The following is a 23,305-nucleotide window of genomic DNA, read 5'->3' on the forward strand; positions in this document are numbered from 1 at the left end:
TTAATATCCAAAAAACCCATTTTACATTGGCGCGTGATGTTCAGAAAATATTTTGCCTCCAGAACTGCCGGTGAATCAGCACAACAATTTACAAAAATACTCATCATAAACGTTGATAAAATATTAAACTGTTATTCAAAGAATTATAGCTAAGAAGCGCTCGTCCCGCATGCGGGTTCAACATCCAGCGAAAAATCATATCGCCATATTCATAACCGAACCATAGGAAAATGTAATAATTTTTTTTCTCAAATATAGGACTATTTTATATCATTTTATAGATACACCTCTCCTGAATCGAACCACGTTGTCCGATTTCAAAAAGGCTTTACAGCAAAAGCAAAACATTAGATTATGTTAGAGGAGTATATCGTCAAAGTAGCCACATAGCCATTTTCCGACCAACCACATGCATCACAAATAACCAAAACACAGCTAAATGCAGCACTAACCTTTGACAATCTTCATCAGATGACACTCCTAGGACATGATGTTACACAATACATGCATTATTTTGTTCGATAAAGTTCATATTTATATATAAAAACAGCATTTTACATCGGCGCGTGACGTTGAGAAACTATTTTCCCTCAAATGCATCCGGTGAATAGCACTACAATTTACTAAATTACTATTCGAAAACATTTTTAAAATGTAATATTGTCATTCAAAGAATTATAGATTAACATCTCGTGAAAGCACCCGCATTGCCAGATTTAAAAATAACTTTACTGGGAAATCACACTTTGCAATAAAAGGGGATGCTATACTCAGAAAAATAGGCTAGCGATACAGGTCAGCGCCATCTTGTAACAATCGAATATCAAATCTACTCTTGTATACTATTGTAAATATTCCCTTACCTTTGATTATCTTCATCAGAAGGCACTTCCAGGAATCCCAGGTCCACAACAAATGTAGTTTTGTTTGAAAAAGTTAATAATTTATGTCCCAATAGCTTCTTCTTGTTAGCGCGTTCCGAAGGCTACTCAAAATGTACCGTAGTGCGCGGGACTTCTCGTCACGAAAGTGCAAAAAAAATATATTTAAGTTCGTTCAAACATGTCAAACGTTGTATAACATAAATCTTTAGGGCCTTTTTCAACCAGAGCTTCAATAATATTCAAGGGGGACAGTTGCATTGTCTTTCTAAACGTTTCGAAAGGGGAGGGTAGCCAGGGGCGCCCGCATCATAATGGTAATGGCCCTCCCCCTATGACCAAGTTCCACAGCCTCTCATTCGGTCAGTTTGTACTGTAGAAGACTCAAACCACTTTGTAAAGACTGGGGACATCTAGTGGAAGCCATAGGAAGTGCTCAATGAATCCTAACTCACGGTGTGTTTTATAGGCAAAGTGCTGAAGTTGAGTCCGCAAATCAGATTTCCACTTCCTGTTAGGATCTGTCTCGGGGTTTTGACTGCCATATGAGTTCTGTTATACTCACAGACACCATTCAAACAGTTTTAGAAACTTTAGGGTGTTTTCTATCCACATCTACTAATTATATGCATATCCTAGCTTCTGAGTTTGAGTAGGAAGCCGTTTAAAATGGGCACGTATTTTTTTCAAAAATTGCTGTAGTGCCCCCTATCCTTGGCGTGCGTCAAGAGGATAATCATCTCTTTTATGCTACCGCTGTGACAGATTTTTTTAAAACTTAATGGGGAAAGCACACTTTGCAATAATCTGAGTACGGCGCACAGAAAAATACATCAGGCAATACAGATACCCGCCATTTTGGAGTCATCTAAAATCATAAATAGCATTATAAATATTCACTTACCTTTGATGATCTTCATCAGAAGGCACTTCCAGGAATCCCAGGTCCACAATAAATGTTGTTTTGTTAGATAAAGTCCATAATTTATGTCCAAATACCTCCTTGTTGTTTGCGCGTTCAGTAAGCTACTCCAAATGTAGGAAGCGCGCCGAAAATTTCACGACAAAAAGTCTAAAAAAGTTCTATTTACGTTCGTAGAAACATGTCAAACGTTGTATAGCATCAATCTTTAGGGCCTTTTTAACATAAAACTTCAATAATATTCCAACCGGACGATTCTAATGTCTTGAAAAACATTATGGAACACTGCGACCTTATCATGTAAAAGCGCGCCAATGAACTCATGTCATTTTCTGAGTCACCAACTTCCCGGCCTTCTTGTTCGCTCTCTGTTCACTGCAAAAGCCTGAAACAAGGATCTAAAGACTGTTGACATCTAGTGGAAGCCTTAGGAAGTGCAAAATGAACCCTAAGTCACTGTGTGCTAGATAGGCAATGACTTGAAAAGACTACAAGCATCAGATTTCCCACTTCCTGGTTATATTTTTCTCTGGTTTTTGCCTGCCATATGAGTTCTGTTATAGTCACAGACATCATTCAAACAGTTTTAGAAACTTCAAAGTGTTTTCTATCCAAATCTAATAATAATATGCAAATATTTGACTCTGGGCCCGTAGGCAGAATATTACTGAACATAACGGGCCAATGTTAACTGAGATTTTTGGATATAAATATGAACTTTATCAAACAAAACATACATGTATTGTGTAACATGAGGTCCTATGAGTGCCATCTGATGAAGATCATCAAAGCTTAGTGATTAATTTTATCTCTATTTATGCTTTTTGTGACTCCTCTCTTTGGTGGGAAAATGGCTGTATGTTTTTTTGTGACTAGGCGCTGACCTAACATAATCGTATGGTGTGCTTTCACCGTAAAGCCTTTTTGACATCAGACACTGTCACTGGCTTAACAAGAAGGGTATCTTTAAAATGGTGTATAATACTTGAATGTTTGAGAAATTTTAATTATGATATTTCTGTTGTTTTGAATTTGGCGCCCTGCAATTTCACTGGCTGTTGTCGAGGTGGGACGCTAGCGTCCCACATATCCCGGTTAACAAAAAATGCTTCTACCTGGAACCAAAAAGGATTTTACTTAGAACCAAAAATGATTCTCCTATGAGGACAGCCGAATAACTCTTTTGGAACCCTTTTTTCTAAGAGTGTACAGTTGACATTCATTCAATTTTGAGTTTGCATCTCAATATTACACTTTATATACATAAAATAAGACTGCAATATAACAAAACTGTTTGACACTGGATTTTTGTAGTTTAAGAGGCCAAAGAGGGTGTTTTTGGTTACTGACTACAGGGCTACCTTGGGACATGTTGAACTAAACCGGTTTAATGATATTGAGAATCTGGTTGTTCAATCCTGTTGCTTTCTTCCTTAAGAGCAGTTCATTGATTGATTGATCGATTTGATTTGATCATTAATAGTAGTAGACTGCCCCAGCCAGAGACAACATCACATACATTAAACGTGATTGAGGAAAAAAACACCATAAAGCCCAATGTTAATTCCATTGTGGGCCTCTTTTACAATGCAATGGTCCATAAGGACATACTGTAATATCCCATGGTTAGCATATGTGGAAATCTCAACAATTAAATAAAAATGTCAAAGCTAGTGATTAGTTAGGGATGAAACATGATAACAGAGGTATGGGTCTCAGGGGAGGGTTGGCCCCATCTTTAGTTCAATCTGAATATCTCAGCATTATTCCCCTAGTGTTATGTCTTCATTGGATCTGCCATTGTAATGTTTTGATGTTCATGCATTATTAAGAGACTCTCTCTCTCTCTCTCATGGCACCGATGCAATACATTTAATAAATACCAATGTTTTGGTATTCATACATACCTCTTTTACCTTCTACATGACCGATTCATCCATTGACTGAATGAACCAAACAGGTCACATTATTCACTGTGTGTGTGGGGGTGTGTGTGTGACCACGAGCAGAGCTGGCAGGGATCTCATTATGTCTTCCCCCATCTTAATTACAGGCTTTTGTCAAGAATGTGTGTGTGTGTGTTCCTCAGGAAGGTGTGTGTGTGTGTGTTCGTCAGGAGTGTGCTGCTAATGAGTGCAGCAGTTAGTGGGTGTTTAATATGTACTAACAACAGCACAGTTCATTGAAACACTACTCCCTTTGATTGGTGTGAAGGGGAGGGGGTGGGAGAGGTAATCTGTTAGCTAATAGTTTCAGTGGTAAATTGGCAAAACAGATACTTTGTGTGCATTCAAAATGCCTCCCCATATAGTGCACTAACTTAGACCAGAGCCCTATGGGACCTGGTCAAAACTTGTGCACTACATACCCACCGTAACTTCTCCACTATGCAATCTGGTTTCCGAGCTGGTCATGGGTGCACCTCAGCCACGCTCAAGGTCCTAAACGATATCATAACCGCCATCGATAAAATACAATACTGTGCAGCCGTCTTCATTGACCTGGCCAAGGCTTTCGACTCTGTCAATCACCACATTCTTATCGGCAGATCAACAGCATTGGTTTCTCAAATGACTGCCTCGCCTGGTTCACCAACTACTTCTCAGATAGAGTTCAGTGTGTTCAGTGTACAGAGAAAAGAGTCAGCCCGAGAATTGAACCCTGTGGCCCCCCATAGAGACTGCCAGATGTCCGGACAACAGGCCCTCCAATTTGACACACTACGACATCTCCGGATTCCTACCACAGGCTCTGAACCTTTACTCCGGATCATCGCAGCTAGCTAGCTGCTATCCCAGTGGCTACCCCTGTCTAACGTCTCTGTCCGGAAGCAAGCACCAGTTAGCCTGGAGCTAGCCTCGAGCTAGGCCCTTCTCCCGGCTAGCTAAAGAATTCCATCAGATAATTCCTGGGCTTCAATACCTCTTCTGCCAATTGGCCTGGACCCTTTGCTGCCACCACAGAGCCCCGCCGATCAATCACGACTGGTCTGCCGACGTTACCATCCGGGGGGGTTTCAACAGACTCTCCTCTTGCGACGTCCCCCTGAGGCCCACCTGCTAGCCTGCTGACCACTAGCAGTGGTTAACTGACTACTAGCTAGTAGCTAGTTAGCTGGCTAGCTGCTGAAAGGGGTTCCGGTTCAAATGTGTAAAATAGCAGATTCATACCACATTGGGTGAGGCGGGTTGCAGGAGAGAGAGTATGTTCAGTCCGTAGATGGAAAATGAGATTAAAAAATAATACAAATATATTCGAATAAAAGCAATATATACATGGGACGAGACAAGACAATCAAAACAGACATCCCCACTGCTACGCCATCTTGGAATTTTGCTGGTCGGAACAGGGGAACAGAAAGAAAAGAAATATGGTTTGTTCTGGTTGTAAACTCTTCTCAGGTGCTGGCCCATGCTATAACATGTTATAACCTCTTTTCAGGTGCTGGCCCATGCTATAACATGTTATAACCTTTTCTCAGGTGCTGGTCCATGCTATAACATGTTATAACCTCTTCTCAGGTGCTGGCCCATGTTATAACATGTGTTATAACCTCTTCCCAGGCCTCACCATGCTATAACATGTTATAACCTCTTCTCAGATGCTGGCCCATGCTATAAGATATTATAACCTCTTCTCAGGTGCTGGCTCATGCTGTAACATGTGTTATAACCTCTTCTCAGGTGCTGGCCTTGCTATAACATGTTATAACCTCTCCTCAGGTACTCGCCCATGCTATGAAAATAAATAAAGAGAGTCGCACACTCATATATATATATATATATATATATAGAGATGCCACCCTTACACTGCCTACCCAGAGTATCAGCCAGGGGGCCCTAGAGAAGGTCAGTGTGTCTGTCTGTGTGTGCCTGTATGTGTGTGTGTGTTATTCTGCTTCCTTACCATCCTACTAAGGGCTCATTCACTCAAAAAAATGCGGGTGGTGATGAAAAGTTGGTAAGATGTTATATTGTAGGCCTGTCTATATTTAGTGGCACTCCCTGACAGGGAATACATTATTTGGCAGTGGTTTATACTGATATACCACTACTGTAATCCATTGCCCAGGCTGAATATGCAGAAAATGTATACTGAGGTAGAGGTTTATCTTTGATGGAAGCGCCATATTTAAGGTTGCGTTCCAAATGGTACCCTATTACCTATAGTGCACTACCTTTGACTAGGGCCCACAGGGTAGTGAATAGTAGTGCATGTTGAGAATAGGGTGTCATTTGGGACACTACCTTAGTATTTGTCCCCCATTACTCTCAGGTGAAGACTGCCACATGGAAAATTGCAAAGGCTTTGGAGATCTCTGGACCATTCAATACTCAGTTCCTAGTGAAAGTCAATGACGTCATGGTAAGAAATGGTTGTGTGTGTGTGTGTGTGTGTGTGTGTGTGTGTGTGTGTGTGTGTGTGTGTGTGTGTGTGTGTGTGTGTGTGTGTGTGATACATGACAGAATGCATTTCAGAGAGCAACATATGATGGATTGACGTTTTCACAGTCACAGTCGTGGAAAAATTATATTTGGTCATGAATTGAAATACGGAACCTCAGTGTGGGAGGGTCACAGTGAATTACAAAGGTGAATAGAATACTGTTCTGAAATGTCATTTGTCAAATGTGTCTATTTGCTGGGTTAAACAGGTCACATCTCTGTATTGGGTTCATTGTTTTCTTTCTTATAGTGTTCTTTTAGTCATTCAATAAACATGTAAAATAAACTTGCAAATTTTAAAACGAGAGGTGACCTAATACTCTTTTTACAGTATGGTTCAGGTTGGCACTATAGTTATCACTGTAGTGGGGAAAGGGTATACATACACTACAGTATGTATGTAAAGCCTGGGTTATAGTTTAAAGCTACATCCACACAGACCATCAGAGACAAAACAGACAAAGAATCAGAAACTCATTCAAAATAATAATCAATGAATCAATCAATCAATGAAGCCCTTTTTACAGTCTTTCGAATGAGAATCTCAGTCATAATGTGTGTGTTCCTTCCCTCTTTGGCAGGTGATAGAGTGTAACCTGAGAGAGTCCTGCTCCATCGGCGTGGACTTGATTAGCATGGCTACACTGGTCATGGTGGATCAACCCCAGGACGAGGCTGCTCTGCCCTCTCAGGAGAACCCCATCGCTGTCCACTATGTGGGAATCAAGGTGAGTAGAGTTTCAAAATGCCAGTAACCTTCCCAAAATTCCCAGGTTTTCCTGACATCCCAGTTGAAGGTTCCTGGATTGCCTGCTTATTACCTCCTGATTCCAGGAATCTTCCAACCGGGATTTCTGGAAAAACCTGGGAATTTGGGGAAAGTTAGTGCAATTTTGCAACCTTAAAGTTGAATGCACGGCTCTGTCCCAATAACCACGCTAGCACACTACTTAGGTTTCTTCAGTGACGGTAGCTATCATCCCTGTCTACTATGTGGGAATCAAGGTGACCGACTGTGTGTCTTTGGGCTGGTGTCCCTCAAAATAGGATCAACAGAGCTGGAGCACAGTGGATAAGATGACCAAAGACTGACAGAAATTGATATTTCCTATGTTAACATAACATAATGCCATTTAGCAGAGACTTTTATCCAAAGCAATTTAAAGTCATGGGTGGCCCCAGCGGGAATCAAACACACTACACACTTGGCGTTCCAAGCGCCATGCTCTACCAACTGAGCCACACAAGACCACACATACTCTCGACACAGGGATGAGTGACTGAGTGAGATTAAGACTATTCTTCGAATACAACACTTTCAGTGTAAATTCCTTAAGTAGCATGTGTTTTAGTCTAGAAGTGGGTTTAATCTTGGTCGGAGGAACCGGCCCTTAGTGTCTTACCTTGCAATACAGTCTTTTGAATAGTCTTAGAGACTAAATACTAAAGAGGAGACAAGAACCTCTCCTATTGCCATTTCTACCTATTCTACCTATACCTTCCTTGGCCTGGCATGGCCTGGCCTGGCCTGGCCTGCAGTGAACTGCTGGGGACTATTGTAATGCTTTATTAAGCAGGATAGAAAGCTGTTCCACACTATTGTAATGCTTTATTAAGCAGGGTAGAAAGCTGTTCCACACTATTGTAATGCTTTATTAAGCAGGGTAGAAAGCTGTTCCACACTATTGTAATGCTTTATTAAGCAGGATAAAAAGCTGCTTAACTCTATTGTAATGCTTTATTAAGCAGGATAAAAAGCTGCTTAACTCTATTGTAATGCTTTATTAAGCGGGGTAGGAATCTTCTTCACACTATTGTAATGCTTTATTAAGCAGGGTAGATTTTGGTTTCACACTATTGTAATGCTTTATTAAGCAGGGTAGAAAGCAGCTTCACTCAATTGTAATGCTTTATTAAGCAGGGTAGAAATCTGCTTCACCCTATTGTAATGCTTTATTAAGCAGGTTAGAAAGCTGTTCCACACTGTTGTAATGCTTTATTAAGCAGGATAAAAAGCTGCTTCACTCTATTGTAATGCTTTATTAAGCGGGGTAGGAATCTTCTTCACACTATTGTAATGCTTTATTAAGCAGGGTTAGATTTTGGTTTCACACTATTGTAATGCTTTATTAAGCAAGGTAGAAAGCAGCTTCACTCAATTGTAATGCTTTATTAAGCAGGTTAGAAAGCTGTTCCACACTATTGTAATGCTTTATTAAGCAGGATAAAAAGCTGCTTCACTCTATTGTAATGCTTTATTAAGCAGGGTAGAAATCTGCTTCACCCTATTGTAATGCTTTATTAAGCAGGATAAAAAGCTGCTTCACTCTATTGTAATGCTTTATTAAGCAGGGTAGTAAGCTGTTCCACACTATTGTAATGCTTTATTAAGCAGGGTAGAAAGCTGTTCCACACTGTTGTAATGCTTTATTAAGCAGGATAAAAAGCTGCTTCACTCTATTGTAATGCTTTATTAAGCGGGGTAGAAATCTGCTTCACACTATTGTAATGCTTTATTAAGCAGGGTAGATTTCGGTTTCACACTATTGTAATGCTTTATTAAGCAAGGTAGAAAGCAGCTTCACTCAATTGTAGCGCTTTATTAAGCAGGGTAGAACCTGCTTCACACTATTGTAATGTTTTATTAAGCAGGGTAGATTTCTGCTTCACACTATTGTAATGCTTTATTAAACAGGGTAGAAAGCTGCTTCACACTATTGTAATGCTTTGTCAAGCAGGGTAGAAAGCTGCTTCACACTATTGTATTGCTTTGTCAAGCAGGGTAGAAAGCTGCTTCATACTATTGTAATGCTTTATTATGCATGGTAGGAAGCTGCTTCAATTGTAATGCTTTATTAAGCAGGGTAGAAATCTGTTTCACACTATTGTAATACGTTATTAAGCTGGGTAGAAAGCTGCTTCACACTATTGTAATACTTTATTAAGCAGGGTAGAAAAGTTCCAGGAGGTGTGATAGATGTACAATACCATTAGACACAAGTATTATTAGCCACATGTAGACTATTAGGTTATATGACACTGATGCTTCCAATGAATAGGGGTGGAAAAGAGACAATTAAGATAAGTACATCCCTGTATTTCTGTGCTGAATTGCTTAGACCCTAAGGGTGCTTCCCAAATGGCACCTGGCCTATTCCCTGCATAGTGCACCCAATGGGCAGCTATATATAGGTAACAGGGTGCCAGGGCCCTGGACAAAAGTAGTGCACTGTATAGGGAATTTGAGACTCTTAATTTGAGACTCTTAAGTGTTAAAGCAGTGTGACTAACTAAACTAATCTGGTAGATTGGAATGTGTGAGTGGTGTGTGAGTGTGAAGCCAGCCAGCCAGCCAGCCAGCCAGCCAGCTGGTGCTCAAACACTGTTTTCTCCCAAACTAATTTCCTGTTGTAATTACAAAGGAGAGGCAGCACAATAGCTGTGGTGGGGAGGGAAGGAGGGGGGAGGAAATAGGCAAGGTATAATCCCTGTCTCCTCTCCTCTCGCTAACTTCTTAATATCCAAGCGTGTGTTGAGGAGAATTTTAAACGGAGTCTTGCTTTCGCTCTATGTCCATCCCTCTCCTCTTTATCCTTCACCTCTATCTCTGTCTACCACTTCTCTCTCTCTCTCCTTTCTCTCCCTCTCTCTCTCTCGCCTCTCTCTCTCCCTCCCAGCCAACCCAAGTCCCCTCCTCACTATCACATTGTCACTGAACGAGGTATCCTGTCTCCACAACATCCTCTCAACCTTGTACACACACCAACCCTCACCAGACAGACAGACAGACAAACCAGCAGTCAGACCGACAGGCTAGCTAAACGGTGTGCCTGTTAACATATGCTCCCATCTCGACGGCAAGCAGAGACAGTAAACACAATGAAATGCGTCAATACATTATGCAGTCTTCTCCCACTCTCATCTCCCGTCCAAGACGATCTCACTTCTCTCGACTCCTCTCTCAGCTTCTCTGCTGATACCGACAAGCAACAAAACTCTCCCTCCACCCTGAGAGACCAGCAAGGCTGTGTTTTATCTGTTTTTCCTCTTCTCCTTCTCTCCCTCCCTAAATCCCATCCTCCCTTCCCTTCCCTTCCCTTCCCTTCCCTTCCCTTCCCTTCCCTTCCCTTCCCTTCCCTTCCCTTCCCTTCCCTTCCCTTCCCTTCCCTTCCCTTCCCTTCCCTTCCCTTCCCTTCCCTTCCCTTCCCTTCCCTTCCCTTCCCTTCCCTTCCCTTCCCTTCCCTTCCTTCCCTTCCCTTCCCTTCCCTTCCCTTCCCTTCCCTTCCCCTCCCCTCCCCTCCCCTTCATCCTCGTCTACCCTGCTCTACCCTCCTCTCCTCGTCCTCCTGTTCTGTCCCACCCATCATCCCCTCCTCTCCTCCCTTCATCCCATCTTCTCTCAAGCTCAAGAAAGATGCTAGAACTAAGAAGCTGGGTATTTTCTTGAACCTATTAAGTCACTGTTGTGTAATCAAATGTCAGCCTATTCCCTATATAGTGCACTACTTGTTATAGGCTCTGGTCAGCATTAGTGAACTATACAGTAAACAGTGCATTCAGAAAGTCGATGAGATTGGGAGCATGCTCGGTCCTCGTTTTCCTGTAGTCCACAATCATCTCCTTTGTCTTGATCACGTTGAGGGAGAGGTTGTTGTCCTGGTCTCTGACCTCCTCCCTATAAGCTGTATCGTCGTTGTTGGTGATCAGGCCTACCACTGTTGTGTCATCTGCAAACTTAATGATGGTGTTGGAGTCGTGCCTGGCCATGCAGTCATGAGTGAAGAGGGAGTACAGGAGGGGACTGAGCACGAACCCCTGAGGGGCCCCTGTGTTGAGGATCAGCGTGGTGGATGTGTTGTTACCTACCCTTACCACCTGGGGGCAGCCAGTCAGGAAGTCCAGGATCCAGTTGCAGAGGGAGATGTTTAGTCCCAGGATCTTTAGATTATTGATGAGCTTTGTGGGCACTATGGTGTTGAAGGCTGAGCTGTAGTCAATGAATAGTATTCTCACATAGGTGTTCCTTTTGTCCAGGTGGGAAAAGGCAGTGTGGAGTGCAGTAGAGATTACATAGTCGGTGGATCTGTTAGCGCGGTATGCAAATTGGAGTAGATCTAGGGTTTCTGGGATAATAGTGTTGATGTGAGCCATGACCAGCCTTTCAAAACACTTCATGGCTACAAACGTGAGTGCTACGAGTCGGTAGTCATTTAGGCAGGTTACCTTAGTGTTCTTGGTCACAGGGACTATGGTGGTCTGCTTGAAACATGTTGGTATTACAGACTCGGACAGCTAGAGGTTGAAAATGTCAGTGAAGACTATTGCCAGTTGGTCAGCGCATGCTCGCAGTACACGTCCTGCTATTCTGTCTGGCCCTGCAGCCTTGTGAATGTTGACCTGTTTAAAGTTCTTACTCACATCGGCTGCGGAGAGCGTGATCACACAGTCTTCCGGAACAGCTGGTGCTCTCATGCATGTTTCAGCGTTATTTGCCTCGAAGCGAGCATAGAAGTAATTTAGCTCGTCTGGTAGGCTCGTGTCTCGGCTGTGCTTCTCTTTGTAGTCTGTAATGGATTGCAAGCTCTGCCACATTCGACGAGCGTCAGAGCCGGTGTAGTACGATTCGATCTTAGACCTGTTTTGACGCTTTGCCTGTTTGATGGTTCGTCGGAGGCCATAGCGGGATTTCTTAGAAGCTTCCGGGTTAGAGTCCCTCTCCTTGAAAGCGGCAGCTCTAGCCTTTAGTGGATGTTGCCTGTAATCCATGCCTTCTGGTTGGGGTATGTATGTACGGTCACTGTGGGGACGACTTAATCGATGCACTTACGGATGAAGCCAATGACTGATGTGGTGTACTCCTCAATGCCATCGGAGGAATCCCGGAACATATTCCAGTCTGTGCTAGCAAAACAGTCCTGTAGTTTAGCATCTGCTTCATTTGGCCACTTTTTTATTGATCGAGTCACTGGTGCTTCCTGCTTTAATTTTTGCTTGTAAGCAGGAATCAGGAGGATAGAGTGATGGTCAGATTTTCCAAATGGAGGGCGAGGGAGAGCTTTGTATCCGTCTCTGTGTGTGGTCTAAAAAGTTTTTCCCTCTGTGTGCACATTTAACATTTTGATAGAAATTACGCAAAACTGATTTAAGTTTCCCTGCATTAAAGTCCCCGGCCACTAGGAGTGCTGCCTCTGGATGAGCATTTTCCTGTTTGCTTATGGTGGATTACAGCTCATTTAGTGCGGTCTATGTGCCAGCATCAGTCTGTGGTGGTACATAGACAGCTACGAAAAATATATATGAAAACTCTCTAGGTAGATAGTGTGGTATACAGCTTAACATGAGATACTCTACATGAGGTGAGAAAAACCTTGAGAATTCCTTAGATATTGTGCACCAGCTGTTATTTACAAAAATACATAGTCCGCCGCCCCTTGTCTTACCAGACGCCGCTGTTCTATCCGGCCGATACAGCATATAACCAGCCAGCTGTATGTTGATAATGTCGTCGTTTAGCCACGACTCCTTAAAGCATAAGATATAACAGTTTTGAATGTCCCACTGGTAGTTTAATCTTCCGTGTAGGTCATCACTTTTATTTTCCAAAGTTATTTTCGGTCTTGAGAGATGGTAGCAGCAACATTATGTACAAAATAAGTTACAAAAAATGCAAAGAAACAAAAAAAGAAATACAATTGGTTAGGAACACGTAAAACGTCAGCCTTCTTCTCCGGCACCATCTTAGCACAAGATGATCATCCTGGAGATGTTTCTACAACTTCATTGGAGTCCACCTGTGGTAAATTCAATTGATTGGACATGATTTGGAATGGCACACACCTGTCTATATAAGGTCCCACAGTGGACAGTGCATGTCAGAACAAAAACCAAGCCATGAGGTCGAATTAATTGTCCGTAGAGCTCCGAGACAGGATTGTGTCGAGTCACAGATCTGGGGAAGGGTACCAAAAAATGTCTGCAGCATTGAAGTTTCCCAAGAACACAGTGGCCTCCACATCATTCTTAATTGGAAGATGTTTGGAACCACCAAGACTCTTCCTAGAGCTGGTCGCCCGACCAAACTGAGCAATCGGGGGAGAAGGGCCTTGGTCAGGGAAATGACAAAGAGCCCGATGGTCACGCTGACAGAGCTCTGGAGTTCCTCTTAGGAGATGGGAGAACCTTCCAGAAGGACAACCATCTCTGCAGCACTACACTAATAAGGCCGTTATAGTAGAGTGGCCAGACGGAAGCCACTCCTCAGTAAAAAGCACATGACAGCCTGCTTGGAGTTTGCCAAAACGCACCTAAAGGAACTGTCTGATGAAACCAAGATTGAACTCTTTGGCCTGAATGCAAAGGGTCACATCTGGAGGAAACCAGGCACCGCTCATCACCTGACCAATACCATCCCTACGGTAAAGCATGGTGGTGGCAGAATCATGCTGTGGAGATGTTTTTCAGAGGCAGGGACTGGGAGACTAGTCAGGATCGAGGGAAAGTTGAACGGAGCAAAGTACATAGAGATCCTTGATGAAAACCTGCACACAGCCAAGACAGATTGGCTTCGAGACAGGTCTCTGAATGTCCTTGAGGGGCCCAGCCAGAGCCCGGACTTGAACCCGATCAAACATCTTTGGAAAGACCTGAAAATAGCTGTGCAGCGGCGCTCCCCATCCAACCTGACAGAGCTTGAGAGGATCTGCAGAGAAGAATGGGAGAAACTCCCCAAATACAGGTGTGCCAAGCTTGTAGCATCATACCCAAGAAGACTCGAGGCTGTAATCGATGCAAAAGGTGCTTCAACAAAGTACTGAATAAAGGGTCTGAATATGTTTTCTATTTTTAATAAATTTGCAAAATTTTCTAAAAACCTCTTTTTGCTTTGTCATTTTGTGCTATTTTGTGTAGATTGATGAGATTTAAAAAAAAATCTATTTAGAATAAAGCTGTAATGTAATAAAATGTGGGAAAATTCAAGGGGTCTGAATGTTTTCCGAATACACTGTATATGGGGATAGGGTGCCATTTTGGACATAGAAGAACTAACACACCCTGGCTGGGAGCTTCCAGAGTGGTGTTTCTGAGTGGATGAGATAACCTTAATCATTACCTACAACTCTATTCACTCTCCAGGATGGATATAGTCTAGTCAGTGCATTTGAATACAGAGAAGGGCCTTGGTCAGGGAATGTAGACATGTACTGTATATGTATGTAGACATGTAGACATGTACTGTATATGTATATTTAGATATCGGACGCCTTGCACAAAAGCACAAATCAGAAAAAAATATATAGTTTTCCGACTTTACTGTGTGGATCGAGGCTCTGCTGGAGCGTGTGGGTGTGTGTTTGTATGCATGTGTATCCAGCTTGTTATGGTGATATTATTCACTGCTGTGTCGTATACAGTTGACCTCTTGCGGTCGGGTTGGGAGGATGGGGCAGGAAGGAAGACCTGGTTTCCATGACAACCACTGTCATCTCCGAGAGACAAACGTTTACATAACCCCATAGAAATTGAATTAATCGAACGGGGGTAAAAAGACCCTAGGAACACGGCATATGTATTTTCTAGTATTTATATTTCTACGCACCCCTTACTCACATAGCAGCTACTTTTCTTTTCCACAATTCTTTGGATGTCTGTGAATGGAAAAAAGAGGGACTAGACCAGTTGGACTTTCTGAGTGTTACAAAGCTTAATGAAACCTCTGTCTCCCTTTCTCTCTCTCGCTCTCTCTCTCTGTTTCTCTCAACAAAGCATCAATAGGCAGATGAATCAGAGTAGTGCTAGTGTGTGATCCCCTCGTCATTCCCCATCTATCTCTACATTAGCATGCAAATGCACAGTGTAGCGCGGCATATTGAGCGAAGATTAGATAGCTAGCGTGGTTCAAGGATGAATCCTCCCCTGTGGACTGTAATGCACAGAGACAGAGGAGTGTGTGTGTGTAGGACTCACGTTCTCATGATGAGGTAGCCCTGCCTATGTTCAAAATCAGTGTCACCCCCTGCCCAAGAGGGAATATGCTCTTGGCCAAGTCGTTAAGACATTGGTTTCCTGAGTGTGACGTGCTGCATGATTGATTCAGGAGTTTGAGATATTTTCCACCTCTAGTTGGCAGCCTTGTCATAAAATGTGTTTATTTGAAAGCACGTCCTGGTGCTCCATCTCCTCTCTGTTGTTGGGTGTATTAAATGAGTGTTATTGCATCTCCACTCACAGGTAACCTGACAATGCTGATATAAGGATTTAAATCACCAAAACATACAGTACCAGTCAAAAGTTTGGACACACCTACTCATTCAAGGGTTTTTCTTTATTTGTACTATTTTCTACATTGTTGAATAATAGTGAAGACATTGAGACTATGAAATAACACATCTGGAATCATGTAGTAACCAAGGAAGTGTTAAACAAATCTAAATATATTTTATATTTTAGTTTCTTCAAAGTAGCCACCCTTTGCCTTGATGACAGCTTTGCACACTCTTGTCATTCTCTCAATTAGCTTCTTGAGGAATGCTTTTCAAATCAAATGAAATCAAATGTTGTTGGCCACATACACATGTTTAGCAGATGTTATTACGGGTGTAGCGAAATGCTTGGGTTTCTAGCTCCAACAGTGCAGTAATATCTAACAAGTAATATCTAACAGTTTCACAACAATACATACAATACACACAAATCTAAAGTAATGGAATTAAGAATATAAATATTTCCAACAGTCTTGAAGGAGTTGCCACATATGCTGAGCACTTGTTGGCTGCTTTTCCTTCACTCTGCGGTCCAACTCATCACAAACCATCTCAGTTGGGTTGAGGTCGAGTGATTGTCGAGGCCAGGTCAACTGATGCAGCACCATCACTCCCCTTCTTCGTCAAATAGCCCTTACACAGCCTGAAAGTGTGTTTTGGGTCATTGTCCGGTTGAAAAACAAATGATAGTCCCACTAAGCGCAAACCAGATGGGATGGATTTATCGCTGCAGAATGCTGTGGCAGCCATGCTGGTTAAGTGTGCCATGAATTCACTGACAGTGTCACCAGCAAAGAACCCCCCACACCATCACAACTCCTTCTCCGTGCTTCACAGTGGGAACCACAAATGTGCATGTCATCCGCTCAGCTACTCTGCATCTCACAAAGACAAGGTGGTTGGAACCAAACATCTCAACTCATTGAACTCATCAGACCAAAATACAGATTTCCACCAGTCTAATGTCCAGTTGATGTTGAGATGTGTCTCTTACTTGAACTCTGTGTAGCAATTATTTGGGCTGCAATCTGAGGTGCAGTTAACTCTAATGAACTTATCCTCTGCAGCAGAGGTAACTCTGGGTCTTCCTTTCCTGTGGAGGTCCTCATTAGAGCCACTTTCATCATAGCACTTGATTGTTTTTGCGACTGAACTTGAAGAAACTTTCAAAGTTCTTGAAATGTTCTGGATTGACTGACCTTCATGTCTTAATGTAATGATGTTCTGTCATTTCTCTTTGCTTATTTGAGCTGTTCTTGCCATAATATACTGTATACCACCCTTACTGTACCTTGTCACAACACAACTGATTGGCTCAAATGCATTAATTAACTTTTAACAAGGCACACCTGTTAATTGAAATGCATTCCAGGTGACTACCTCATGAAGCTGACTGAGAGAATGCCAAGAGTGTGCAAAGCTGTCATCAAGGCAAAGGGTGGCTACTTTGAAGAATCTCAAATATAAAATATTTGTTGATTTGTTTAACACTTTTTTGGTTACTACATGATTCATATGCGTTATGTCATAGTTTTGATGTCTTCACTATTATTATACAATGTAGAAAATAGTAAAAAATAAAGAAAAACCCTTGAAAGTGTGTCCAAACTTTTAACTGGTAGTGTGTGTGTGTGTGTGTGTGTGTGTGTGTGTGTGTGTGTATATATATATACTGCTCAAAAAATAAAGGGAACACTTAAACAACACATCCTAGATCTGAATGAAAGAAATAATCTTATTAAATACTTTTTTCTTTACATAGTTGAATGTGCTGACAACAAAATCACACAAAAATAATCAATGGAAATCCAATTTATCAACCCATGGAGGTCTGGATTTGGAGTCACACTCAAAATTAAAGTGGAAAACCACACTACAGGCTGATCCAACTTTGATGTAATGTCCTTAAAACAAGTCAAAATGAGGCTCAGTAGTGTGTGTGGCCTCCACGTGCCTGTATGACCTCCCTACAACGCCTGGGCATGCTCCTGATGAGGTGGTGGATGGTCTCCTGAGGGACCTCCACCCAGACCTGGACTAAAGCATCCGCCAACTCCTGGACAGTCTGTGGTGCAACGTGGCGTTGGTGGATGGAGCAAGACATGATGTCCCAGATGTGCTCAATTGGATTCAGGTCTGGGGAACGGGCGGGCCAGTCCATAGCATCAATGCCTTCCTCTTGCAGGAACTGCTGACACACTCCAGCCACATGAGGTCTAGCATTGTCTTGCATTAGGAGGAACCCAGGGCCAACTGCACCAGCATATGGTCTCACAAGGGGTCTGAGGATCTCATCTCGGTACCTAATGGCAGTCAGGCTACTTCTGGCGAGCACATGGAGGGCTGTGCGGCCACCCAAAGAAATGCCACCCCACACCATGACTGACCCACCGCCAAACCGGTCATGCTGGAGGATGTTGCAGGCAGCAGAACGTTCTCCACGGCGTCTCCAGACTCTGTCACGTCTGTCACGTGCTCAGTGTGAACCTGCTTTCATCTGTGAAGAGCACAGGGCGCCAGTGGCGAATTTGCCAATCTTGGTGTTCTCTGGCAAATGCCAAACGTCCTGCACGGTGTTGGGCTGTAAGCACAACCCCCACCTGTGGACGTCGGGCCCTCATACCACCCTCATGGAGTCTGTTTCTGACCGTTTGAGCAGACACATGCACATTTGTGGCCTGCTGGAGGTCATTTTGCAGGGCTCTGGCAGTGCTCCTCCTGCTCCTCCTTGCACAAAGGCGGAGGTAGCGGTCCTGCTGCTGGGTTGTTGCCCTCATACGGCCTCCTCCACGTCTCCTGATGTACTGACCTGTCTCCTGGTTGCGCCTCCATGCTCTGGACACTACGCTGACAGACACAGCAAACCTTCTTGCCACAGCTCGCATTGATGTGCCATCCTGGATGAGCTGCACTACCTGAGCCACTTGTGTGGGTTGTAGACTCCATCTCATGCTACCACTAGAGTGAAAGCACCGCCAGCATTCAAAAGTGACCAAAACATCAGCCAGGAAGCATAGGAACTGAGAAGTGGTCTGTGGTCACCACCTGCAGAACCACTCTTTTATTGGGGGTGTCTTGCTAATTGCCTATAATTTCCACCTGTTGTCTATTCAATTTGTACAACGGCATGTGAAATGTATTGTCAATCAGTGTTGCTTCCTAAGTGGACAGTTTGATTTCACAGAAGTGTGATTGACTTGGAGTTACATTGTGTTGTTTAAGTGTTCCCTTTATTTTTTTGAGCAGTGTATATATATATATATATATATATATATATATATATATATATATATATATACACACACACACTGATGTTATGGATGAGTGACTCAGGCCTGGTCCCAGCCAGCTACACTAAAGCTGAATAGAAGGATCTGTAAAAGGCTGATGCATTAATATCATAAAGGATCATTGATCCAAGGACTAGCCTCCCATGGCTGTGACAACACTTCTGATGGAAAATTAAAAGTGTGTCTGTGTGTATCTGTGTGTACCTGAGTGAACTACAGAGAGGGCTTGTATTGAGTAAGGAAGGCCTTTCTCTTCTATATGTGTCTGTGTTTTTATCGTGTAAAGGGAGATATGGATGAACAGGGTGTTATGAGCTCTCTGTAGAATCTGAAGCCCCACACCCCCCCTCTTCCTTTTCCCTCTCTCTCCTCCCTCTACATCTTCTCACTCTCTCTCTTCCCCTCTCTTTCTCCCTCTCTCTCTCTCTCCTCTCTCTCCCCCTCTCTCTCTCTTCCCCTCTCTTTACCCCCTCTCTCCACCATTTACATCTTCTTGCCCTCTCTCTTCCCCTCTCTTTCTCCCTCTCTCTCCTCCCTCTACGCACTCTCAATCTTCAACCTCTCTCTCCGCTCTCCCCTTTCCCCCTCTCTCCTCTCTCTCCTCCCTCTACATCCCCCCACTCTCACTCTTCAACCTCCCCCTCTCTCTCGCCCTCTCTCTATCCCCTCTCTCCTCCCTCTACATCTCCCCACTCTCACTCTTCAACATCTCCCTCTCTCTTCCCCTCTCTCTACCCCATCTCTCCTCCCTCTACATCTCCCCACTCTCGCTCTTCAACCTCCCCCCCTCTCTCTCCCCCTCGCTCCTCCCTCTAGATCTACCCACTCTTGCTCCCTGTCTCTCTCCCCTCTCGCTCTCCCTCCCTTTCCTTTCCTTTCCCCCTCTCTCCTCTTTTTCCCTATCTCTCTTCCTCCTCCCTTCTCTTCACCTCTCCTCTCTCCCCCTCTTTCTCTTCCCCTCTCCTCCCTCTCTCCCACTCTTCCTCCTCTCTCTCTGGTGACATTGTGGCTCAGACTCAGACTCAGACTAAGCTGTCTGTCTGTGTGGAAGTCTTTTAAGGGTGATAAGAGATGACAGGGGTTATTTCTCATCATGGCATCCAGCTCCACATGTCACTCGTGCTCAGTGCAGGTCTGATGGGAGAATACGTCTAGCTTTATGAAGGCCTAGTAGCCCCCCAGGAGAATATGTCTATCATTATGAAGGCCTACTACCCCCCAGGAGAATATGTCTAGCGTTATGAAGGCCTAGTACCCCCCAGGAGAATATGTCTAGCATTATGAAGGCCTAGTTCCCCTACAGGATAATGTCTATCATTATGAAGGCCTAGTACAACCCCCCCCCCCCCCCCCCCCCCCCCCCCCCGCCCCAGGATAATATGTCTATCATTATGAAGGACTAGTACCCCCACAGGAGAATATGTCTAGCTTTATGAAGGCCTTGTACCCCCCAGGAGAATATGTCTATTATCCTATTCTCCTCGCCACTATGGAACATACTGCTATGCAATACCACAAACCCACACACACACACACACACACACACACACACACACACACACACACACACACACACACACACACACACACACACAGAAAACAATGCAGTGAAGAAAACACTTCTTTCTTCCTAAACTCTTAGTTTTTTGTTTTTAATAAAGACAATATTTTCAATGAAAAGTAGGCATTGGTCTGAATCCAAAAAAGAAAGGAAATTCACATGAGCGCCACAATGCCTACTCCACCCATGCTCTACCAAGGTTTTCCAACAAATTAGGACAATTAGGAGCCCTGCGTCTTGTGACCGTAGCGTACGTGTAGGTATGTACGGCAGGATCAAATCGGAAAGATAGGTAGGAGCAAACCAATGTAATGCTTTGTAGGTTAGCCGTAAAACCTTGAAATCAGCCCTTGCCTTAACAGGAAGCCAGTGTAGGGAGGCTAGCACTGGAGTAATATGATCAAATCTTTTGGTACTAGTCAAGATTCTAGCAGCCGTGTTTAGCACTAACTGAAGTGTATTTAGTGCTCTTTCCGGGTAGCCGGAAAGTAGAGCATTGCAGTAGTCTAACCTAGAAATAACAAAAGCATGGATTAATTTTTATGCTTCAATTTTGGGCAGAACATTTCTGATTTTTGCAATGTTATGTAGATGGAAAAAACCTGTCCTTGAAACAATCTTGATATGTTCGTCAAAAGAGAGATCAGGGTCCAGAGTAACGCCGAGGTCCTTCAGTTTTATTTGAGACGACTGTACAACCATCAAGATGAATTGTCAGATTCAACAGAAGATCTCTTTGTTTCTTGGGACCTAGAACAAGAATCTCTGTTTTGTCTGAGTTTAAAAGTAGAACGGTTGCAGCCATCCACTTCCTTAAGTCTGAAACACAGGCTTCCAGCGAGGGCAATTTTGAGGCTTCACCATGTTTCATTGAAATGTACAGCTGTGTGTCATCCGCATAGCAGTGAAAGTTAACATTATGTTTTCAAATGACATCCCCAAAAGGTAAAATATATAGTGAAAACAATAGTGGTCCTAAAACGGAACCTTGAGGAACACCAAAATTTACAGTTGATTTGTCAGAGGACAAACCATTCACAGAGACAAACTGATATCTTTCCAACAGATAAGATCTAAACCAGGCCATAAGTTGTCTTTGTATGCCTATTTGGGTTTCCAATCTCTCCAAAAGAATGTGTTGATCGATGGTATCAAAAGCAGCACTAAGGTCTAGGAGCACGAGGACAGATGCCGAGCCTCGGTCTGACGCCATTAAAAGGTCATTTACCACCTTCACAAGTGCAGTAAACTTCTGACCCACTGGGAATGTGAAAGAAATACAAGCCGAAATAAATCATTCTCTCTACTATTATTCTGACATTTCACTTCCCTAAAATAAAGTGGTGATCCTAACTGACCTAAAACAGGGAATTTCTACTAGGATTATATGTCAGGAATTGTGAAAAACTGAGTTTAAATGTATTTAGCTAAGGTGTATGTGTATGTAAACCTCCAAAAATCAACTGTGTACAATTGAATTCGGAGGTTTACATATACCTTAGCCAAATACATTTAAACTCAGTTTTTCAAAATTCCTGACATTTCACAATTCTTAAATGTGTTCATATTATGGCAATAACAGCTCAAATTAGGAATGAGATACGACAGTCCTTCATTACTTTAAGACATGAAGGTCCGTCAATGCGTCAATGTGTAACATTTCAAGAATTTAGAATGTTTTTTCAAGTGCTGTCTCAAAAATGGTCAAGGGCTGTATTGATCTGGCTCTCATGAAGACCGCCACAGGAAAGGAAGACGCAGAGTTATCTCTGCTGCGGAGGATAAGTTCATTAGAGTTACCACCTTCAGAAATTGCAGCCCAGGACAAAGGCCAAACAAACATGTCCACAAAACACAGGGTTGAAACCCAAACAAGAGAGTCAGGAGTACCTCGAATAAATAACACAAACGCACAGCACAGGTACCCACACGCACCAACGGACATGGGAACAATAATCGACAGCACCATGGTGAACAAAGGGCACAGATATACAAATACAATTAGTGGGAATAGGGGCCAGGTGTGTGCAATGAAAGTTCCAGCAGGATCCGTGACACAGACACATCTCAACATCAACTGTTCCAATGAGACTGCGTTAATCAGGCCTTCATGGTTGAATTGCTGCAAAGGTTCCACTATAAAAGGACACCAATAAGAAGAAGAGAATTGCTTCGGCAAAGAAACACGAGCAATGGACATTAGACAGGTTTAAATCTGTCCTTTGGTCTGATGAGTAGGTGATCTTCGCATCAAATCATTTATTTGTCACATACACGTGTTTAGCAGATGTTATTGTGAGTGTAGCGAAATGCTTGTATTTCTAGCTCCAACGGTGCAGTAATATCTAAGAAGTAATATCTAACAATAGACAATCTCAAGTAAAGGAATGGAATTAAGAATATATAAATATTTGGATGAGCAACATCAGAGTGGCATAGACTAAGATACAGTAGAATAGGACAGAATACAGTGTATACATATGAGATGAGTAATGCAAAATCTGTAAACATTATTAAGGTGACTAGTGTTCCAATTATTGAAGTGGCTAGTAATTTCAAGTCTACGAATTGGGCAGCAGCCTCTAATGTGCAAGTGATGGCTATCAGTCTGATGGCCTTGAGATTTAAGCTATTTTTCAGTCTCTCGGTCCCAGCTTTGATGTACCTGTAGCTTTGTGCTTAGAGTGTTGGACTTGTAACCGGAAGGTTCCAAGATCAAATTCCCGAGCTGACAAGTTAATTATCTGTCATTCTGCCCCTGAACAAGGCAGTTCCTAGGCTGTAATTGAAAATAAGAATTTATTCTTAACTGACTTGCCTAATTAAATAAAGGTAAATAATAGTGGGGTAAACAGGAAGTGGCTCAGGTGGTTACATTTTACTCATTTAGCAGACACTCTTATCCAGAGCAACTTACAGTAGTGAATGCATACATTTCATTTCATG

This window comes from Salmo salar, chromosome 21 (genome assembly GCF_965601325.2).
Source record: "Salmo salar chromosome 21, fSalSal1, whole genome shotgun sequence".
Lineage (NCBI taxonomy): Eukaryota > Metazoa > Chordata > Actinopteri > Salmoniformes > Salmonidae > Salmo > Salmo salar.